A 24,847-nucleotide genomic window follows, 5' to 3' on the forward strand; every position below is an offset into this window, starting at 1 on the left:
CTAAACACAAACAACATATAAAAAGAGAATACATTATGTTCAAAAAATTTTATGCTAATTATAATTAAAATACTAATTTCCTTTTTATATTTGAAAACTAATCAGCAAAATGCATTAAGTGAGCATAATAAAACAGAAAAGCAGCAGAGTAAAAGGGTAAAGAGTTGATAAAATGTAACATTGAACCATTAATTAAAAAGACAACAGAATCAAAACACTAGAAATAGAGGGCAACTATCTCAACCTGGTATCTTATCAACCAAAACTCACAACTAGCATGGTATTTAACATATGTACTGAAAATGTTCCTTGCCAGATTGCAACATGGTCAGGGGTTCCACTACTATCCCCTCACTTTACCAGACATCCTCTACAATGCAATAAGATGAGAAAGAGTAAAAGCCATCCAGTTGGAAAGAGATATGTGAAATGATCTTTATCAGGCAACATCACTATATATATATGCAGAAAATTCTAAAACTTCTACAAAAACTTTGTTTACCAAGATACTAGGATTCCACTTTAAAAATCAATTGTTTCAAACTTACTCAGCAAACTATGAAAAAAATCAATTTCAATATAGCAATTCAATTACAATAATAATATTGATGATCCCAGATTGTTTCTCAGATTCACCAATTTCTACAAGCCCCTCTTTCAGGAAAGCACAGGAAGATGGTGCCAACTAAAGACATATCATAATGTAAAAAAAAATCAGTCTGGAATCACAAATAAAATATTACGGATTACAACTAATTCTTCTTCATTTTGCTCAGCTGTATCTTTGACACTTCCCTAAAGGTACTATAATTAAATCAGAGGGAAATAATCATCAACCTCCAATATTATATAAAGGTAAAAGGCCAACAAGTTTTCACCATTTTTGTTCCCTGAGCTAATGTGGCAAAAATGACAAAGTAATGTTTCAGATTTAATACATCAGCTTTAGACACTTAAATGACAACATGATTTGTTTGAACATTATGAATACCATAATTATTTTTCTTAGAGAAAAAGAAAAATGTTATAAGATCTTATTGTAAAATTCAAAATTATCAACAGGAGGAGAATTGTGTATCTTTTCACAGAATATGTACAGCACAGGGCAGTTTTAACTCAGGAGAGTCGTGTCAATCATACACGTTTTACGTGCTTTCTTCACAACAGAATAAGCAGACACTACAATGGTTCTGTTATCACAGAACAAAGCAGCCGGTGTGAAATGACACAGCCAGGTGGTGTCAGTGTGAGTGTTCAAAACTAGGTGGTGTGACTCCAGGCTGCAGTATCAGGCAATACGCACAACTCTATGAACAGGTGTGAAAGCGATGAGAATGTGTGTGTTCTTCTGAAGCTTGTATGTTAATCACAAAAACAGACAAAGATAGTATTCAGACAATGATCATCTTTGAAGAACACAAAACACAAGGATGCTGAAGGCTATGGGAACATGTGTAGGGAACATACCTGAAATATGGGTGAAAGGGGATGTGAAGGCCTCGGGGTAGGGCATGACAAGTGTTAGATACTTCCTATGCATTTATGGTAGGACAGCAAATCAACAGTGACATATGAAGTCCTGAGAGACAGACTGTGGTGATGTATTGTGCACCCTAATAAAATTTGCCTGAAGATCAGAGAACAGAACAAGCCACTAGACTAAACATAGAGACCAGATAGTGGTGGCACACACCTGTAATCCTGGCACTCAGAAGGCAGAGATCCATCTGGATCTCTGTGAGTTCAAAGCCACCATGGACTACATGAGATTGACTCAGTTTAGGAGAGAAACAGAGCCGGGCAGTGGTGGCACATGCCTTTAATCCTAGCACTTGAGATCTCATGCCTTTGCTTGGGAAGCACACATGCCTTTAATCCCAGCACTAAGAAGGAAGTAATATGGCAGGGTGGAGAAATGTATATAAGGCATGAGGAGAAAGGAACTAAAGGCTTTTTTGGCTGGAGCCTTTTGGGTGAGGATTCAGAGGATTTCAGTTAGAGAATTCGTGGAGTTGATGAGGTGAGACTTGTTCCTTTGTCTTTCTGATCTTTCAGCATTTACCCCAATATCTGGTTCCAGGTTTTTTATTTATGAGACCTTTAGAAATTCAAGCAACAAGAGTTCACACTGAAGACAGAAGTATGGGAGCGACCAGTCTGGAAACGGCATTTACAGGCCCCAGACTTAATGGAGTCATTGGGTTGAGTGTATACTAAGGGCAAGGAAGGAACTGAAGTCAGGACACGGGTACTGTAGCACTCTAGCATAGAAAGTGATTGAGGACTGATAGTGAGCAGAGGTGACTGAAAAGGTAAAGCCACTGAGATGAAGAAAACCAGGAGCAGAACTAAACACAGATCAAAATAATATCCAAAAGGAAGAAATGCCCAAATGGGCTGAATTCCTTCTTATGTGGAATGAAGAGACACATCCTCCTTTAGCCAAGAAGGAGTACCTACAGCTCTTGTGTAAATCTAGCTTTTAATTATTATTTCATATAAATGAATAGAATACTTAACAAAATCTTATAGATTAGATGATTTTATTATACCCACATTTTAAAAATGAGGACATGACTCTAAGAGAGATACACATGATTTCACCCATCAGCAAGAATCCTAGGGCCGCATGACTGACCAGTCTTTACTCCAGTGCTACGGTTACATATTTTAGGACTCTGCCACTAAAACCTGTTCCTTTGCTCCCTTTTTCAGATATCCATCACCTTACAAACTAGTCCTGCCAATAAGAGATGAACATGAAAAACAACACAAAGTAACAAGAAAGGTTTTTTTTTTTTTTTTTTTTTTGGTTTTTCGAGACAGGGTCTCTCTGTGTAGCTTTGCGCCTTTCCTGGAGCTCACTTGGTAGACCAGGCTGGCCTCGAACTCACAGAGATCCGCCTGGCTCTGCCTCCCGAGTGCTGGGATTAAAGGCGTGCACCACCACCGCCCGGCACAAGAAAGGTTTTAAGGAGAGATGGAAAGAAAGAACACAATAAAATCTCTACTATAGAAGTAACAAGACTGAGTCTTGGGTTTAATTGCCAGAACAGGAAAAAGTTACACACAATGAGTTATAAATTTTTCATTAACTAAAAAGGAAAACATAACAGTTAGGCAAAAGACATTTTTTTTGGTCTCAGTGGATAATATAAAGTCTATATTGTCTATATAATCTATTATAAGATCTATATTATCTATACCATGTATACTGAGTCATACTGACTCTATATGAACAAGTACTTATTACACATGTTATTTCAATGATCAAACGTTTCGGGAGTAATCCTTTCATGGAGAAAGGCTAGTCTTTGGTTGCATGCAGAATTTTCCATTAAAAATAGGACAGCCGCTTGGTGTCTTTAGAGTGGGTTGTTATCCAGGGTATGGATATCTCAGTCTCTTAAAGCATCTTTAATAGATGCCCAATAACTGAAGAATCACAATTCTGAACTTTCACAACTGTCACATGGACTCATAAAAATAAGACATATTATAGTCTTTGCAAATAACCTGCATCACATCTCTTGAGAGCAATTGAAATTATATGAAACAAAATTTTAACAAAAATTGCAGCATGCTGCTTTCACCCCAGCTCCAATTTATGTGTCTTTACATGCAAAAAAGAGGTGGGTTTTAACTAATGAAAAACAGGTTTGTTTGTAGAAAACATCTTCATTCTGGCCTAAAATAACAGAAGTGACCAAGGAGTATATGATTGAATATGGGTTGAACCTGAATACAACTCAGATGCTTTCTTCATGTTGATTAGATAATCAAAACTATTAAATGGGATTTCAAAATGCTTTTCATAATCCTGGGAACATTAATGTCATGTTCAAATCACTGTGGATTTTTGTTGTTGTTGTTGTTTCTTTTACTATTCATGGGGACACAATGAGTCATTGGCACATTTCCAGTGCAAGATGCATCTGAATAATACATGACATGCCCTTTAGCTAGCATCATGATGCCAGATTTAAAACAAGGTAAGAAGTTTCCTCCGTGTATACTTGCAGTGTTCAGCTGTTCATAATCTATAGTGTTAACAATTTATCATCAAACCCAGTGACTCGCTGCCAACGCATCAAAGTGGCCACTGGATGCGTATGATGAAGTCTGAGCATCTGGCCTCCTCTATCCCTGACATTAGCACAGACAACAGAATCAGTGGACTATTGAATGCAATTACAGTAAGCGAGACAGACAATAAAGATTGATAGCGCCTTCTCTTTTTATCACACACAAAACTAGTGGGGGTTAGAGCTTTGCCTTGAGCTGCCTTCATTTAACAATGATTGAAAATATGCAATTGTGTTGGTAAAACACTGTAGCCTGTACCACTTCATTTACTGGACACATTATCAAATTAAATGAAAAGTGAACTGCCAAAAGCAACAGTTATTATATATTAATGATGAATATTTACTTAGCATTGTTCACAAATCATACAGAGAACAGAATCCTTCTTGTTATCTTCTTTCCAGGTTCCACTTGAGCAGCTTTTAACATTTCTATGTTTACGTTGTCTTCTGTCTACAAATCTCTGAATACAGACGTGCACAATTGGTTTTGTGACTCTCCATGAGACGACAATGTGTAATTAATAAAATGTTCTAGTTGTAGATGAATCCTAATTATTAAAGAGTTTTTTCATTCTTTACAACAGTTATCATTCCTTCAGCTGCTTTTGAAGCAAGGGAAGTTGAATCCAGGGTACATTTAATGATGAAAAGGTTAGATATTCTAGCTTCGTTGAGCTTTCAACATATGGAAAGTAACAAAGACCCTCAAGACACAAACAAGCCACGAATGTATATATTATAATGTTCGCTACTGGGTAGTTCCTTAGTAACCATCAAGGGATGTAACAATTTACCTATAATCTAACCTCAAAACGGGAAGTGTATAAAGAGCAGACGGTAGAACAGGACTACAGAGAACCAGGGAGCAGAAAAGGAAAATGGATCAGATGCCACAGCTCTTACCAGAGGAAACGATGCTGAGCAAGTGCTAACTGCTCTGAAATGCAAAACTGAAGGTTTCATTAAGTGGACAAACATTTGGTGTACATACCTACATGTCAGAAAGACAGGAAGCAGGCACTTGGATTGTTCAGTTATGCAGATTAATTCAAGGTTCTTTTTAAAAACGCGCACATCTGGCCTTGCTTTCCAAGGATAGATACAGGAAAAGAAGGCACTTATATATGAAAGGTAATCATATCTCTTTTCAAAGATTTCAATGACCTGAACACTCTGTGCTGTGTCCCTCACAGAAAGAAAAAACAAGACAGAAGGACCGAAGAGGCAGGGAATCAGCCCTGGGCTCTCTGCTGCTGTCCCACAGGCTAACTGCAAACCATCCTGTACAAACTCAGCTGCCACTGAGTTTGAAATTAGAACACCCATCGCATGCAGTGCAAACAAGAAACACAGAATACAGGAGATTCCACAAGCATGTAACACTCACCAAAGAGAGCAGACCCTTTCTGCTTACCAGAACACTTATTAGAATGGACTGAAAATCAGGAAGCCGAAGAGGCATGCTGAGTTAGGACTTATGGCATGAAATGAAATGAAAAAAAAAAAAAAAAAAAAAAAAGGGTACTCTCCAAAATTCACCTTCAGAACTTAAGCAACCTTTCTAGGCAGGTTCCAATTCTAATACCCACATTGCCTTTGACTCATTAGAGGTGGGTCTCCTCAGTTATTTCTCTTCAGGCTCAGCTAACTGTCAGACTGTCTCAGGAGCTTCCCAAACTGAGCTCCTGGCCCCAACATTTGGAATTTTTATTCAGAAGATATCAATAATGAATTCTCATTATAGAATAATTAACAGATGACATATGAATAAATCAGAAAGGAAATTTATCACCTTTAAAGTTTTCATCCATTATCTATATTTTCACATAAAATTTATCAACATTTTTAGTAACTTTGGAGATAGTCACATTAAAATGAAAACATAATATTTGTTTATAATTAAAAACCAACGTAGCATCTATCAATATAAGTGGGAATATGAACAGATGCCCTCTCCATACATCCAATAGCTGTCCCTCACAGTGTTTTTGAAGGTAGGCACATCTTTACAGTCTCTATTATAATTCATCTGTGTACATGTTTTCTATAAGTCATCTATACAGTTATCCACAATGTTTTATTTGTTTTTCACTTCATATTTTGTTGATTTTTTTATCTAAATCTATCCAAAGCTATCATTCCTAATGGATATAAGGTATTTTATATTATAAGTAAACCACAGTTGTTTTTAGTTCTTATCTTGTATTTCCTAACTATATATATATATATTCATATTCCCAACTATATTGTATTTCCCAAGTATGAATATATATATACATATACATATATATGTATATATATATTCATATGGTCATCCCTATACATTATCTCCATTTACATGCAAATTATTTTGTAATGTAGATGTCTAAAAATGGAATTTATAGTTCAGATATCTATGCTTATAAATTTTTAAGATGTACTGAAATACAGCCCTACCAAAAGGCTATGCCATATTCTACTCTTGCCTACGAATGTAAAAGGGGACCCATTTCTCCACAGCTCATGGACTCTAAATATTTTCCATAACAAAATTTAGCAATATAATGTACGGTGTCTCATTGAAAAATTTCACCATCATTTCCCATGTTTATTTGCCATTCTCATTCCACCCATTAACTACCCACTTGTATCCTATATTCATTTTTTTCTGTTGTACAATTTATTTTTTTTTATGTCTGAAAGCTCTCCACTCTACCTTTAACCTTGTTTACAGTGTATGTACACAGAATTCCTTATGGCCTTAAAATGGACTTTCTGGATTGAAAATTACTAAAATGACTCTCAAGTTTATTTTTATTGTTTTATTGTTTGTTAAAGACTCTCTCCAGGGGAATTTAAATATGGGCATGCATGTGCTTATCTTTTCCTTTTTTAAATGTGTAAGAGAGGATGAGGTAAGATTTCTCCCAGGTGATTCTTATTTTCATTCACCTACAGACAGTAAACCGCCACAGACTGTAGTGGAGCCCAGATCCTAGGGTTTATTCCAACAGTCTTATTCCACTGCTCAACTCCAACCTGCAGATGGCATATGTCTCAGAGGCTTATGGGAGGACAGAGAATGAGACACTCAGATCCCACCAGGGTGATCCCCATGGAAAGAATGCTGATGGAACATTGGTTGTCTGTCTGTCTTTACCATTTTGCCTGAGCCTCCTGAACCTTGCTTTTTTATCTGATTTAAAATGTATTTCTACCCTCCAGCTTCTCTCACAATTCAAGGGCAGGATCTTGGTATAGATTTTCATAGGATTTTATGAAATCAAAAGCTGCTTCAGAAATGTCATTTGAAATGATACTTGTATTTCTTTGGTCACCATTGTATTTCTGAGCAGGTGAGTGTCTCAAGGAACTTGAGAGTAAAGTATTGCTGATGTGTGGTGATTACAGTACACACAGCTTTGTGAGGGCTAATGGCAATGCTTTGCCAAATCATAAAATGAGTTTGACTCATTGCAAAGCATTTTAAATGGACTTTTGCCTATTCCAATTGACAGCCCAGCCCACAGACTGAATTGTGTATCTGGGCCTTCCAGACTCAGAGGCTGAAACACTGTCTCCAGGAGACGGGGAGACACTACTGACTATTGCAGCTACAAACTACAGAACGACAGTTTTGCACCTGTGTGGTACAGCCTGAGATGCTCCATAAAGAATCACAAAGACTATCAGAAGACCCAAGTCACTTTTCTTCATGGTCCTTTTAACTCTTTCTTCTGCTTTGTGGCATAGAACTTGTATTGAAGGAAACAAAAGAAGATATTAAAGTCTATTGGTACAATGTCCACAGCTTGCAAATTCAAGTCTCTACCAAGGTCCACTTAAACAACAGAGAAAGAACATACCACTAGCTCAAGAAATAGTATGTAAGCAAAGGAAACCCAGGCAAGACATTGCATTTTGTCCAACACCATGATACAATGAAATGAAAATGTCTAGTTATTACAAGTATTAGATACATGTTTACTGAGCAATGACTATGAGCCAGGTACCATGTTAAGCATGTATATGTACTATTTCAACACTCTCAGTAACTCGTGGGAGTTCTAATATCCACGATATACAGGGGATGGGTACATATCAGAAAAACAACGTGGCCAAATTCTAGGCCAGTTGGCATATATCACAGCTGGCTCATAATTGCTTTATAACCCCTGTGATAAAACGATACCAGGTTGCCAGGTATTCTAACAGTGGGGGGAAAAGACTTCCTTCCTAAAAGAAAAAAAATCAGGTAATATTTGTTTTCATAAATAAGCTTCAACCCCTTTCTAGATCCTACTTTTTAAGATAATAAAACACAACACTCCAATAGTTGAATACAATACTTTCAGCTACTAATAAAAATGCAGAAGAGAATGAAGGTTGAGTAAATCTCCAATTAAGCTAGCAAAAAATGAGTGGGGAAAAAAATCATTGTTCTGCCAAAGAGTCTGCAGAACAGTTGTGTGGACTGAGTGGTGTACTCTCCAAGTTCACGACTGGACATCCAGGTACTGGAGTAGAAGAAGGCGACTGTAGCTAGAGATAAGGTCACTCTAAAACTGGCAGTGGGAGCTTCGTGCTGGCTTTTCAGGTGGCATGAGGGCCATGCTTATCTAAAGCAGACATTTACACATGGGGAAAAGTTAGCTACCTGTAAAGCAAAAGCAGAGGCCTTGGGAGATGTTAACTCTGGCAACACATAACCCCAGATTTATAGACTCTGGAAGTGAGACTAAATCAGTCTGTCACTTATGCCACTGGGCCTGTAGTGTCTTGTTATGGCAGCAGCAATATGCCAAAGTAGCATGACTGTCGATGGGATGGGAAGCAATTTGGAGTGCTGGTATCTCCTCCTAGTCTTTCCCAAGACTTCTTTTAAATAAGGAATAAAAAAGGGGCCTAAGGTGTATTAAACTAACCTGAAATGGAAGGAAAACACTTCACTCTAGTCTTATGCCAATTTTCAAAAACAGGACCTTTAAAACTTCTCTGTACTTAAGTGGACTTCTGTTTTTCCTTCCCCCATAACTCCCAACGTCTCTCTCCTTAGTATTTCATTCACAGTCCTTCCTGTGGCCAGCTGTGCTTTCTCCATTGATGAGGGTAAGACTGCATCAGCCTATGGAGGAATGAGTTACTCGCTGAAAATGATCTCCTTAGTATCCAGTTCAGATTGGATACTGGTAGAACAGAACAAATAGAAACAAATCAACTAATATAACTACTTGTGGCTTACCCACTCACATTGTCTCATCATAGGAATGGCCCCTCTTTCTTCACCAGGCAATGATCTGGGAGCAAAATCAAACATTGGCTGAACTTGTGATGACAGCCATATTCCCTGGAGGAGCTGTTGGGTACCTGGCTCTGTGCCAGCAGGCACCAACCTTTCTCTTGCCTAATCATTCAAGACATCGCCTTGCTGCTGCTCGGATCTTAATGACCTCAACATTTCACAAGTAGTTTGCCTCCTGTTTCCCCCTTGACACAAATATAAAATGGAAGATGATGCAGAGAAATAAATACATTTAGATGTAAAATAAAATCCATCTTCTCATGAGTGGATGCATGCCTGTGTCTCATTGGCATGCACCAGATTGTACTAAATGGCACGAATTTCCCAAGGGAAGATAACCTCCACATACTGCTACAAAAGCTTTATTCCCCCACACCATGCAAATTATTTAATTTAAACACTGCTTGATATGACTCTCGGAGGAGAGGGTGTTTTTCCAGATTCATCTTTAATCTGTTGGTGCATGTGAGCAGATAGAATGGGCCTGTACTCCTTACTGCACCGCCTGTGAAAAATTTTCAGAATGACAAACCAGAGGCCGCAAACTGTATCTACAACTTGGGAAATGATGAGATGCAAATGGCGTCCTTTTCCTATGGGGGAGAGAGAGCACGTAGGCAAGCACGCTGTTGTCCTCCTACCAGCATTCCCGAACCCTGTGTAAGTCCCTACGCAATGTTTTAAAAGTGTGTGTGTGTGTGTGTGTGTGTGTGTGTGTGTGTGTGTGTGTGTGTGTGTGTGTCTCTGCAGGCACACACACACACACAACAAATTCATCTGTGTATTTTACTAAAGTAGGAAAAGTGATGAAAAGATTAAAGATCCAATTTTCATCAGTTCTACTCTCCGGCCCTCTGCTGGGGATACCATTTTTAACCTTCCTTTAATCCTTCTGTTTCTTTACCTGGCTTAACTTCTGCTTTTCTACTACATATTAATCAGTTAAAAACACAAAATGAAATGAAAATTTGAGTGCCCAATTAACATTTATGAGACTGTCCCCAAATTTCATCATGAAAACTCTTAACTTTTTAAAGAAGTCTTTAATGGGTCCCATCAAAAGAATCTCCCTCCTAGACATAATTCCTTTACATAAGGTGTCGTACAAGAAAGGGCTAACTCTGCCACAGCACAAACTTGCACAGAGAGGGACCTTACTGGAGACAGAAGCTAACTTATTTTAAAAGCAAATAGACATTAGACAATAGTTTCAATATTAACTTACTCTTAGCTTTTCTTCATCAGAGGAAGCCAGAAGGCTATGAGCCCCATTCACCCTTCCCCTGGTCTTCCTCTGGCTCTCTCCATGTGTGGTACCCCCTGCTCTGGGGAGGTGAATGCCTTCCTCCTACCAGCCTAGTTATTTATTGACATAGCTTGCATGCTGGGGCATTATCAGCTTAATGCATAATTCAAAATCTCTTGCATGTGGCCTGCACTTCTGCCTTATTCCCTGCAACCTGAATGGAAGATAAGAGGAAGTGTTTCCAAGGTGGGCACATGAAAGGATTCCTGAATGTTGCCATTGACCCCCAACTCTGGCCTGCCCTGATCTGGAAAACTGCCTGCCTTGCAGTTCCCCCACACCCTCATAAGTTCCCATACTGAGGCAAAAACAGTCTGAGAGATGGTCTCCAAGTTGGTACTGAGTGGGAAGCTGTGAACCCTTGGGAAAAGGGTCTGCACAAGTAGGAAGGGATGACAATTATTACCTTTCTTGTCCCATTCTGGAGTGGCAGTTGGATGTTTTCAGGAGGGCAATAGTCTCATGAGTCTGTAATTCAAAAAAGGAGAAATCACGTTAGAATTTTAATTTCTCCTGGGGCAGGGTAAAGGGTGGGGAGTAGAAAGGGACAGAAGGAGATAAAGAAGAGCCAGAGGCCAGGGGGAAAGGCTGCTTAGCGTGTTGTCTAGGAAGTGTCTGGTAGAAAATCAGAACAAAGAAAGCAGGGAGGAGGCCTGGGGTGCAGCACACTGGAGAGGAGACAGGGAGACTCCAGCGCTTGAGAGGGAGGTCTGCAGTGTCGGCATGGTAGATGGCTGATTCATTCGCAGTAATTCAGGAAAAGTGGTTGGATAAGTTCTTTACAGACTCCCCAGCATCTGGTTAAGTTATGAGCTTAATCAGTTTTATATTTTTAAGACATGTCAAAGAGAAAATAAATGATTTGCTAACCTGTAAATATTCAGATCCAGGTAGTCTGGATGCTCTGATTTGAACACAATGACTATTTAGAGAAATATGAAAATTAACATACATACACCACCCCAAACACACAGTATGCATGTATGTATCAGTGTTGATTTCCCTAGGAAAGCACCACTGTCCTCCAGAACACTGACATACATTCATGCATAAATACATACATTCACACATGTAACATATGCTCTGGGTTTTCCTCTTTCTAGAATCCAAAAAAAAAATGTCTTTTTAGAATACAATACAGTGTGCTCAATAAAGTCTAAATGCCAAATAAACTACACCAGCACATATCCAAGCTCACCTTGCCCTGACACACCCACATGAAAGCCAGATGTGAGACTAAAATCAGAAGGTCACTGATATCATTTGTGCTTATTACTAAGTGTGGGATTCTAGCAAAAGCTTTTTACATGCATTTTGAGTCCACCAAGCAATAATTCCTCTTTTTTTATAAACAGAAAGGCATGAATTATTAAAAAATTAGACATTTAGAATAATGGCCCTCCATACGCAAAGTATTTATTTCAACTTTCATCATTCATAGTTTATTGCATTGATTTTTTTCATCAGTTTACTTAGCATTAAGCTTCCACTGAACTCATCAATAAGAAATGAATTTTGGTAACTTTCAAATCCACTATATTATTTTCCTTTTATTTGTAGTGAATTTTTCTTCTCTCAGTGGTATTGCTGCAATAAGTCAGTCATTATTTCTTTATGTTTTCCCTTCTTTCTTTAGGATTTCATTTCCCTTTACAGCACATCTTGTGATCACAAAGAAAACAGAGACACTTATTTCTTCTAACAGTTGAAATTGCTGCAAGTGATTTAGTTGTCATTTAATTTGATTCCTCTCTTCTGTCTGTGGAGAAATATGTTTAATGTACTGGAAATTATGTTAATAAGAAAAAGCATTATCTCATTTAATGAAATAAATATACAAATATTTCAAAATAAAATAAAGAGGCAATCTTCACTGAGAAAAAATGTCTCTTATGGTTTGTGTAAAATAAACAAATAAGAAAAAAATCATGAATATATTGAAACACTGACAAAATTGTGCCTATGTTCCAAGAGGAGAGGGAGGCTTGGTAACTAAATTAGCCAAACTTAATCAAGTACAAACATATATATTAATGATCAAATTATTAATTTCATATTTCCAATGACCTCAGGAAAGATCATTTTACCTTTCTAGAACAGACCACATTTTTTGGAAATGTTTCCTCTTTATTTTCTCCTTTTATTTTAAATGCTTGCTATTGCTCAAATTAATAATTATCAGAAATCTCATTGAAAACATGACCAACAATCCATGTAACTATAAGAAAGGTTAGAATTCCTTTGATTTGCTAATCAAAACAGAGTCAATGAAGTCATTCCATAGCTTTTATATATTAAAATTTACCTAATGAACAAAAAGGTTAAATAAATATTATTGGTGATTTGTGCTAAACTTGAAGCAATTATGTAATAAAAGCATGACCACTGCAACAGAAACACATAATTAGCAATTTAATTACTAGCATGAAGACAAGCTAAAGATGTCAATAAAAAAATCTTCAGTGACAAGCCGATTTTACTCTTTCCTGCAATTTGAGAGTAATACTCACCACCTGATGAGAAAAACTGTTTTTCATACAAAGCGCCTACCTCTCCACAAACTGAAATATTCAATTTAAAGCATTCTTACTTCGTATCATTGCATAGTGAATCATTACATTTTCTACCGTCTAGATTAGCACTTCCTCTTCTCTGAAAACACAATATTTCCAGTCAGCAAGTAAAGAACATTATGTTTTTTTAAAATGAGTTAAAGTAGCAGGTGTTCTTTGTTTCAATTTCATTTTTCCCAGCTTCAATAATATGTTTGACAGCAATATGTCCCTGGGTATGACATTCCAAATGCCCCTCTTTCTTACCCCCAACTCTCAGCTATAAAACACATATAACAGTTAGAAAAGGTGACAAATGCCAATAGCAGAAAGAATGAGGAAAATTCGGCATTCCTCTGGGTCTTGAACAACTTCTATCCCTCTTCACATCTGTATTTGAGGTTATGGGTTAGAGGCAAATAGAAAAAAAGAGTGAGGTAAGTTTATTGTGAAATGATCCACTTGTCTTTTTCAGACTTTTAAACAGTCTTGAACTACTCATCTCAGAATCTTCAGTGCATCCATGCCACCTCCTGTGTCATTGGTATTTAACTGGTAGCAGAAAACAGATCCCTCAAGATAGAATCACATTAAAAGAACTTTTCCATCTTGTGATAAAAAGTGAATCATCTTGGCTGGTGTACAATAGCCACTTGTACAAGCCCAGCACATAAAGTGAAATCATGAAAGCCAGATTAGCTAAGAAGTTTGGTCTATAAATATCCCTGGGGCATGATGGGATATACTTTTAAAAAAACTGCAGCTACTAAGAACATAACAAAGAAAATTACCAATGCCAATGCCATTTATCTTGGACCCACTAATCTTGATCATTTTGAGATATTGTGCCAATCATATGTCCTAACTAGATTTTCCAGTCTAGATATTTAAAAAAATCTAGATTTCCAAAGTCACTGATTGTGTGTGTGTGTGTGTGTGTGTGTGTGTGTGTGCATGTAAAGTGGAGTATATGTTTGCAGAGTATGCACAGAAATGTGTGTGAGCACACATGCCAACATGGGCAAGACACCCAGAGGAAGGTGGTACAGGTCCTACTTTGTCACTTCCCACCTTAGATCCTTGCACAAGGAACCTGGAGACAAGCTGGTAGCCAGCAAGCGCCAGGGATGCTCCTGCCGCTGCCCCACACTGCACTCTGTAACAGGTAGCATGGCCACACCCAGCCTTTCACACGGATTCTGGGGATATGGACTGGGCTTCCTACATGTGTGCAGCAGTGGCTCTTGCATACCGCATTGTCTCCTTGGTCACATAGTGAGTATAGTTTAAACATATTCATCAACTCAACAGTTCCTTCTACATGTGAACAAACCAAGATTCTGAGAGGTTAAGCAGTTTACTCAAGCATATCCGAGGGGTGAACTCAAAGTTTTGCTAGCTAACTTCAAGCCAGGAAGGAAGTAGTACTGGACAAGTGGAAATGATCCAGAAGTCAGCCATGTACAAACAAAAGGAACTTGTACACCATGTACAGGAAAGGTGGAAGATCTACCAAGAAAGCAAGCAAGAATAGCCAGAAAAAAAGAGGGGAGTGAGGAAGATGGAAGCATCAGGTGTGTTCTCTGCACAGTGGAAGGTTATGGGCATTCTAGAGGGCCTTGCAGAGTGAAGCAAGTCTAGAAAAAAAAAAGGGAGAGACAGACAAAAGGTGGATGCTACTAACACTGCTTCCTGACCCCATTAGCTGGGGTTGGAACTCCCAAGCTAGAGGAGGGTGAGATTACCTATACATAAGATATGAGACATGGAATACTAGAAACTAACTCCTTGGATTATAGGGATGTCAACTTTGAAGGCTAAGCAGGGACTCGGTGTGACCATGTACTCCTTTGCATTCCTACTCCTTTGGTACTCTTTCATGCATCCTTCCCTCAAGGAAGCCCACATGTGTAGTTCAGTACTGAATTCATGACCTCAGTGAATGCCCAGCTTTTTTTACTCAGGATTGAGAAAACACAGTTCAAAGAATCTTTAAAGTCTAGAACAATATTCTCAACAGAGCAATATTCTCAACTTTGATCAAGTTTGATAATCCTGGCAATAGATGGAGGCTCCACCTCCATCATCTTGGATTCAGATCTATAGAGACAGTTGAGAAGCTTGTCTCATTGGAGTCTATGGTAGATCCCTATCTAGGTGCAGCTGGGCAGACTTTGAAAGACCTCTGACCAAATGAAACTAACTTTGAACTACCTTTGTGCCACAGTCTCCTTTCCAATGGTCCTTTTTATTGTTTGGATGACTGGATCCCAGTGATAATAATAAAGGAAAGATGAAATTATAAATGTGAAATCAGATTAATTTGGTGGGAGAACGTGAGTGAGTGTTCACTAAGATTATGAGCTTGAGATTTTATAGTTTTAGGAACTGTAGGTCAGACTCTGACTAAATTAGACACAAGGAATGATGAAAAATGCTTCTAAAGTGAGGAGGTCCATCTGGAGATGAGCTCTCATGTGGAAAAAGGGCACCACCAGGTCGCCAGAATAAAATCCAACCTCTGAATATGCTTGTTACTATCCTTGAAATAAAGCCACCAACTCCCCTTCAATAGAGATTGGCTCTTCCCTGAGGTCATATCCACCAAGGTTCAAAGTTGGTTCCCAAACCATCAATTATAGGGATGCATTTTAAAATGAAATCACTGGGTAAGTACAAAATTAACTAAGTGTAATCAAATTTCTTAAATCTTATATTCCCTGGAAGTAATATAAAAAAAATACTAAGGGAAAAATGAATGGCAATTCCCTCTATTTGGCAAGAGATGATCCTTCTTCATGGAGATACAGAATTGTGCCTGAAATGGAGGGAGCCGAAATTCACTTTTGCTCATTTCTACTGGTCTCTTAAAATAAGCAATGGGGACTTCTGAGTAAATATAACAGTAACAGCAAAGATAATATGAATGAGACAGAGTATAACATACTTAAATGCAATGATAAATTAATACTCAGTGTCTCCCCAAAGCACAGCTCTGGGTAAGCATGATGCAGTTACACCAGAATGCCTATAGTCACACAATGGTTGTAGTCACACTACAATGGCTGTACACTTGTGGGTTGTTTTGAGTGAAGTGTCATGCAGAAAGGTGTGTGGATTTTTTTAAATTAAATATAATCCAACAAAGATTTGGCAGACCACATATTTAAAAGGTTGGAAAGGCTTGCAGAAATTGACTCATTCTCACTGTTGTGACTCATTTAGCACACTTCAAAGAGAGTTGAGCTGCTCATCTCTGCCTCCCACTTACTTCCTAAAGAAGACTGTTAATCAAAATGAAGACTTCTATCTGCAGCCCTTGGAGTGCAAGACACGGGGATGGAGCAGCACCCTACAGAAGGCTTTGCCTCCACAAAGAGCAGTACAGGTTATGGGGGACTTATTTCAAGGGAAAGGTTAAAAGCAGTAGAATCACTACTATATGGATTCTCAGACAGGGTCATTATTGCTGTTACAAAGACACAAAAGCAAACCTCATGTTTAGGAAGTGCTTCTGGATGTCCCTCAAAGTGTGTACTGTCAATTTAATTTAAATATATATTACCTATTTCATTTAAAGATGATAGAGGGAATGAAGATGTATGTAGCTTGGTAGTAAAGTGTGTGCTTAGCAAATACCAGGTCAAGGTTCATCTCCATCAATATAACACACACACACACACACACACACACACACACACACACACACACACACACACCAGAGAGAGAAAAGGCAAAGAGTATAAAAGAGAAAAGAGAATACTATGGAAACTTATCTAAATGATTAAGGGGAGCCCTATTTGTAGAAATCTTGTGATTATAAAGAAAAGGTAAATATTTTTAAGAAAATATGCAGGCATTTTCTTAAAATTAAAAAATTTATGGGGCTCAGTGCTAGGCAATTACCTAATACACATGAGGCTCAAGGTCTGTTCTCTGGTACCTCAGGAAAAATTACCAATCAACAACATAAATACACATACACATGTGCACACATGCACACACACATAGAGACACACACAAATGAAACAAAAATACTAATAATAATGGAACAAGATCAAGAAAAAAGAAAAGTTAATAAACTACCAAGTTAAGCAAAATATGCAAGCAATAAATTGTTAGCAGTTATAACTGATAAAAACATATTTTCAAATAACTAAAATAAAATAATCACACAGAAAAAAATATAGGGAGTAACTCTACACATTCTGTCTGTCAGATGGGAAATCCAAGTGTAGACCTTTTGCTTTATAAAGCCAGAGGTAGATGAGGGAATGTGTGAGGCATACTCCACTCCTCACACGAGGCTGTTCAGCCACTGGCTGCAGCCTCTGCTCTGGAGGCAAGCTCTTGCATGGTGGCCCATTAGCAAAAAGGTTGCATGAACTGTAGCCATCTAGTTGGCTGTGTTAGTGTCAGAATCATCTAGAAGAAAATAGTAATAAGAAAGCAAGACAGAGGAATGTCCTTAAACTCTGCTGGCAAAGAACACACACTCCAATAGCAAGTAGCTAAAAGGCACTCACACTTGATTTTAAGATGCCCAATATACCACTAATTTTAATCTGTACTTTTCATAGATATAAATAAAAGCTTTGACTAAAGAATTGGCTGCTTTGCTCTCTGGTCTAAAGCAAGAACTGTGGCAGTTAATCACATCAGGCCTCCCAAGTATCAGACATGTTGTATTTTCAATTGAATTCTCATACCCATTTCTCTGAGGCTGGAGGAACAGAGTGGGTGGACAGCTCCAGATCTTTGCACATTTGTTCTCAGTATGCCTTGCCATGGACAGAGGGGAGACATTGGGCTAGTCTTTGCTATCACATCCATCCCTGGGTCAGAGCTCCCTCTCTTAGACCTCTGCCAAGTGTTCATTCTCTATGTAGGAGAGTTCCAGCAGTACTGTGATAACATGGATGCACTTACTTTCCATTTGTCAATTTGTGGCTAGCACAGTGTGTGCTGGAAAACCTATTCCTTTAGAATTGGGATGAATGTGGATGTTGTTTAATTTAAAATAGTGCTTCTCAGCCCAGGCTTCACAATTAGAATCAGTTGGAGAGCTTTTCAGGAAGCCATCCTTGTCCAGGACTCATCCCCAGAGATCCTGAATTAATGGTCTGGGGTGGGGCCCAGGCACTGGTATTTTTTCAAGAGCTCCCCAGGTGGCTGTAATGCACGGCCAGGCTGAGATCCACTGATTTTACAGCCTAGTGCAGCAGCCATGGCACCCCTGCAGGGAGGCAGGAGAACGAATTTCTCACCCAGAGAATTGTGTAGATTGATGTTCTAGGAAGAAGATCTTAGTTTTGTAAGCAATAAAATGGGAATCATAGTGTATTACATATCAAAGCAAGTGGATTATGTTTGAAACATTTTCCTCATCCCTCCCAAATACAAGTTGACCTAAAGCTTAGGAAGTTGTTTTAGGATCTTGGAGAAGGGAATATGGTTATGAGTGCAAAAATAAAAAAGGGGGATATTATTAGTACCAATTCTTAGAAAAGCAAAAAACAAAAACAAACAAACAAAAAACCCCAGTGTTCTCATTTAAGGATAAAGTACATTTGGTAAAATGCATCTTTTAAACAATTTTAAATCTTGTAACAAATTCACATTCATAATTTAAGAATCTCAGAGGCAATGAGTCATTCTGAGCCTTCTTAGTAGTTCATTTCAAACAGGTTAGAATAATGATGTAGCCTGTATTTAGTTCTCTCTCCCTAAGAAGTCTGCTAGGAAAAGAAAAAATAATCTAATGGTTCAGACAGGTGTCAAAACCTAATCATTCAACTTCCTAAGTAAAAAGTTATCCCAAAGTGATAGCCGACCACCATTTTTTTAAACCTTTATAGGAAAGTGTTCCAAATAGCAAAGGCATTTGGAAGCATTTTAACGCACAGATTCCTTTCAGCTTCTCAGTCATAGTGTCTGCTTACACTACCACTGTGAATTCCTCAAAGTAAAATCAGTGAGGCAGCTATTTTGCTAAAACCTGAGGCACCTTTTTAACTTGGAGTTACAATCGGAGGCATGATAATTGTGTTACATAGGGATTTAGTACATTCTGATATCAGGTAACACGTCTTGGCCTGTATCTGTGCCTATGATGTACCAGAGGTTTTCACAGAGAGCAAGGCTAGTACAGGAGTGACGAGGGGCTTAGACAAAGGACTTGACCTAAATACATTATGTAGCACTGGCTGGCTGTTAAATAGGTCAGCCTGGGCGCTTAAAAGTTATGCAAAACTTATTTCTGCCGCACAGAAGATATGCCACTAGTCAAGCTGTATAAAAATTAGCTTTCTAGGCAAAAAGAAAATGTTTCTCATCACTGGGAAGGAAAGAAAGAACTCTGGCTACACATAAGCTGTCTTAAATACTACACTACACTTGTCCTGTGTCTTTAGGCTGCGGAAGGAATAAGGGCACCGAGGTTGATAAAACACCTCACAATGCTGGGCTTCCTTAAAGTGGATGAGAGGTCTTTGAACACCACTGTAGACATTCTCCGAGCAAAGCAAATGAGACTTCAGAGCCACACAGGTCTTGCTTCCAAACTGAAGCATGTTTGCATAGGGCATAGATCTTATTTATTGCTTTTAACAGAACCTGACATGTTTTTTCTAATCAGAGGGTGTAAATGCCCACTTCCTCCTCCACCAGCAAAGTTTCTCTCAGGAGAGATGTGAGCACCCACCTCCATCTCCACCTGTCTCCCTACTATGGACAGAGTTTAACATGACCGCATCTACTGCCTATGGTGTTGAAACCACCCTTAAGCATCATTGATAATTTGAAAATGCACTCAATACACATTTTAGGCTCAAATCTATGGTAGTTAATAGTTCTAAGCTTTCTGTTTCGGCACTGGGCTCTAAAGAAATCACCAATGGTTCCCAAAGGATGATCTCAGAAAGCATCAGAAACAACATTGACTAGAAAATTATCAGGAATGTAAATTATACTACCACTGAGATTGACTTGAATCAGAAAACCTGGGATTGGGTGGGATGAATGATTTGTGCATTAACTAGTCCTCTAGTTTTAGAACCCCGAAATTAAGCTATTAGTAACACAGCCTGAGGGTGGATGGACTTCCAACTTACAAGCTTAATTCTGAGGTATCTTTAACAATTAGGGACAAGAAAAAAGATAAATGAAATGTACCTCACAGGTCTCACATTAGCCAGAGCCAAGATTTTCTTCCACATGAACTTCTATTAACAATGGGCGACTACAATGTTTGTAAGAAGCCCACACCCTTGCCAGCAGGAACTTGATCCCTATTTAAAGCTCTCAGGGAGTGTCTCTGCTTCTGGAGATATGAATCAAGGCAATAGATTTGCTGAGGAGAAGTTGGACATAAAGAAAATAGACACAACATAGACATTGCTCATCTTACTGCATAACACCTAGAAATCTAAAGAGAATAACAGCATCTAATTAGGATATGGATTTACAGTAGAGCACATTTTGTGGGCTTTTATTTAAAAAAATGGGCCTTGAAGAATGAACCTTCATGGAAAGGCACAAGGGAATATAAATTCCCCAGGTCCCCCTAGGTTTGTTGGATCATAATACATATTAAGTTTGAATATTTGATCTTAATCAGTAGCTCTTACATGCTAAAATAAAATTAGATGCTTCAGATTTCTCACTGAAGGACTGGATTTTCGCCTCTCACCTCATTACCTTCCACACACTCTGAGTAGGTTTAGCTTAATGTATTTGAGTTCCATTTCTGGGCACAAATTCTTACGATTTTGCATGATTGAAAGATATTCATTAAAGAGACAGCAAATGAAGTGTATGCAAATTTGAAGCAAGCTAATAAAAATATTTAAAAGAAAAAAATCCTATCTCTTCCCTCATAACATGCCGAAAACAAAACTCTGAGCAGAAAAAAACAACAACACAGTTGCTCAACCGAACTGCAATGCGCTCTGGGAAATGACATCCACCTTATCCCACACACCTGTTTGCTGACAGAGAGCACAGCAAAGCTTGTATAAAGAAACGGAAGGCAAAGCACAAACATGTTTCTTGGTTTTCCTATGTCACACTGAACTCTCAAGCAAATTTTTGCTAGCAGCTTCTTGCTGAGACACCCAACCTCAGGAAGGTTAGTCATGTTCTGCAGGTAGCCTCTGAGTCAAATCGAGGTCCCCTGGAACAAATCATTATTGCTTCCTCTGGCTGACCTAGTGAATGCAGCAGCCGCCCACACACAGTACTTCTACCCTGCTGACATTTCTGTCCCACCTCCTTACCCCCTCGTGCTCATAATAACACCAAAGTGACAAAAATAAGTAGTCTGTTCTTAGTTTGCATATCAAAAACAAATGCATCCAACTCCACCGCTGCCTTTATTGCTCTGTTATGTCATCATTATTCACCACAGTTCTTGCCTTCATTTGCAGAGTTTGGGTTTTAATGTAATGGCCATTCAATAAAAATGTTGCTTTTAAGGGTTTGCATATCATCCCATTTTCTCTTCAACCCTTCAGCAACCATATGGCAAGCAATCAGGTCTGCAATCACTAGGTCCATATTATGTCGAGCATGATTTCAGCATTATGCTATTACCCATCTGTTTCTGTAGAAAAAGACATGAACCCATGTAGAAGAGGTCAGTGGTTTCATTGCACACCGTATTCCAGAAATCTATCTCTGTTCACTTGAGATCACTTTTGTGATTTACTCTCGTCTCCCGGCCAGACTTCCTCTCTTGCTCTCTCCCTCACTCTCTCTCTTTTTAAAGAAATACAGACAATCAGCACAATTTGTCTGTCTGACTGTTGTATAAAATTATTTGCAACTGTCAGGGTAGGCACTTAAACTTTCTTACTTATGGATATTTATTCCAAGATTTTGCACACTGAAAAATGTGGGTGGTGGAGAGAGCAAAAATCAGTCTTACCTGATTTTGTATTTTCAGCTGTCTACACAATAAAATGACAGCATTTTCAAGCAGAACAGGAGAGAAAGTTCAAATTCTTCCCTCAATTTTGGATCTTCTAACACCAACCTACAATATAGACTGATAATTTTTCCAAACTTAAGGAAAAGAAACACATGTGTACACACACACATACACACATGCATACATGCACACAAGCACTTGTCCTGACTCAAAGAAAGGAAACCCATATGTACATATATTCATAAGTGTCCAGACTCAAGGAAAAGAAACAAGTGTGTGTGTGTACATACACACATGTCCAGATTCAAGGAAAAGAAACACATATGTACAAAAATACACACATGAACATATCTGTTATATGCATGCCTGCCCTGTGTATTCACATACATAATATCTGAATAGAAAACCCAATTTTTGTGCATAATTCTGGGAAATACCTATTTGGATGTTTATAAACAGTGCTTATAATGAAGTAATGAACTTCAGGCCAAATCAATTGCATCTGTTCCTAGTTTGAATTCAGCATATTCCAGTAAGCTAATGACTTTGTTAAATAAAACCGGCTACAAGTTGTGTGTGTGTGTGTGTGTGTGTGTGTGTGTGTGTGTGTGTGTGTGTGTGTGGTGTTGTGTGTGTATTCTACTGTTATTGGCTTGCAATCAGTTTAGGAAACAAGTCAAGTACAACCCTGCAGGGAACCTACAGATGCTCCTGGGACTGTCAGTAGTGCCTCCAAACCCATGTGCCTTCCTAGCCTGGCCAATGGCTTCTCAAACCTGATGCAAGTTGGAATCAGCTGCAGAGAGCTCTAAAACTCTCAGGACCTGGACCTAAGCCCCCGAAATCTCTCTTAATTAATGTGGGTGTGGCACAGACAATTGGAATTTTATATTTTTGCTTCATAGTCCAGGCTGTGAGTCTCTAGCCCAATAACATATCATTTAATAAAAGTCATCTTATTTCAATCCATCATTTTGGAGAATGCAATAATAAAGTGTGTTGTAAATTTTAAAAAGTAGCTGAAGCCATAAAATATTCCAAGAAACTATAAGCTTAGAACCACCAATTATGAATACATATTTTATTTATTCTATAAAAATTTCATTTAGCATTCATTTTGTCCCAGTAACACACTGGTCAATAGTCTACGCATTAGATTCCATCCACTGCTTTTCAAACTCTAACTTACATCACCCACTAACAGGAGAGGTTCTGACTGAATAGGTCCTGTGAGAGGATTGAGATTCCACATTTGCTACCAGCTCCTTCCCAGGTGATACTAAATGCTGACCAGCAGGTAAGACTTTGAATATCAAAGACAGATGGCCAATGAAATCAGGGTCCATTCAGACTACACTGCTGACCAGAAGACCACAACCACTTAAATTCAAGCAAGAATAAAATCGTGAAACGTAACGATGCCATACATCTGCATGTATGATGCCCTCTGCCTACCTGTGGGTGGCTTTTCACTCATCATGTCCAGCCATTTCACACACTGGTATTGGTTATTTGCTCTTAGTTTTATTTTTCAGTCAGCTGAGACACTAAGCTTCTTGAGGGAAAGCATCTAGTTTATATACCTTTTTCTCTAGCCAGTCATGGTCATTGGCATTATACATCATCATTGAATTTCATCTACAAATCATGCTCAGTTCAAAAGCCTTCCATTTATTTATGAATTCAATAAACACTTTATGGAGAGCCTCATAACTTACAATCTGTCATACTTGACAAAAATGAGTAAGTACTAGAAAGAAAAATAGTAACAAGAAGTACAGTGTTAGTCTGGGTCAAATGAGAAGTGATGCCAACAGGGACCCTAGGGTAGTCCTCAGACCACAGCACAGCTTCCCCAGAGGGAAGAGGATTGTGGAGGCTTTTGGGCTCCCGGGACTGGAGAGCACTCTGCCAGCATAGAGGAGTCTGCTGTGTCCCAGCAAACAGTTGAGACTTATAGTGCCTAAGCCCAGTGACTAGCTGCATCGTAAGGGAGGCATGGCCCTGAGACAAGTTCCCAAGGAAAGTTCACACACAGCCTTTGGGGTCTTTGACCAATCCCTGTGGTTGCAGCACGCAGTAGATGGAGAGAACTAGCATAGACACTCTCTAGATGGTGATACACACACATGAGGCTTCTGCAGGCCACTGACATATTCAGATGTAAGTCCATGCAAAGAGGATTCTGATTTAACAGCTCTAACAAAAGTAGTGAAGGTGTAATTAGTATCACCATCAAACTCACCTAAATCAGCCAGCATGCATATATCCCTCAATACAATGACAAAACATGAAAAGAAAATACATTAACAGAACAGAGTACATTCTTCAGTCAAATTATATGCATTTAAAAATGAGTGAGCTTGCTTTGAGGTAGTGTAAGGATCTAAAAAATGAATATGCCTTAAACCAAGTAAATGTTTAAATCTAAATTTTTGTTTTACTTGATTTATTCCTAAATGCCATGCTTAATCCTCATGAGTCCCTTACAGAAGCAGTCTGTTCCATGGATTTTCAGATTTCTGATATGATCCAAAAAAACTCAAAACTGGAAAAGGTATCAAGATATACCTTTGCCTTTGCTGGGGATCAAACCTGAGGCCTTTACATATATTAGATGCTCTTCCAATGAAGCACATCTTAACCCATAAGATGTGATCACTTGGCTTTGCTCATCATTTCTAACGTATG

General features: G+C 38.5%; 1 long non-coding RNA gene across 2 annotated transcripts in view; it reads right to left on the reverse strand.

Moving 5' to 3' along the window:
- LOC107400960 (uncharacterized) overlaps positions 1 to 24,847 on the reverse strand; it is a 539,198-nt gene that overhangs the window by 315,606 nt on the left and 198,745 nt on the right. For both annotated transcript variants that reach the window (XR_013042856.1, XR_013042855.1), the window contains exon 2: positions 11,082 to 11,143. This is a non-coding gene — a long non-coding RNA (uncharacterized LOC107400960). The remainder of the gene's footprint in view (positions 1 to 11,081; positions 11,144 to 24,847) is intronic.

Source organism: Peromyscus maniculatus, chromosome 10 (assembly GCF_049852395.1).
Source record: "Peromyscus maniculatus bairdii isolate BWxNUB_F1_BW_parent chromosome 10, HU_Pman_BW_mat_3.1, whole genome shotgun sequence".
In the NCBI taxonomy this organism is placed as follows: Eukaryota; Metazoa; Chordata; class Mammalia; order Rodentia; family Cricetidae; genus Peromyscus; species Peromyscus maniculatus.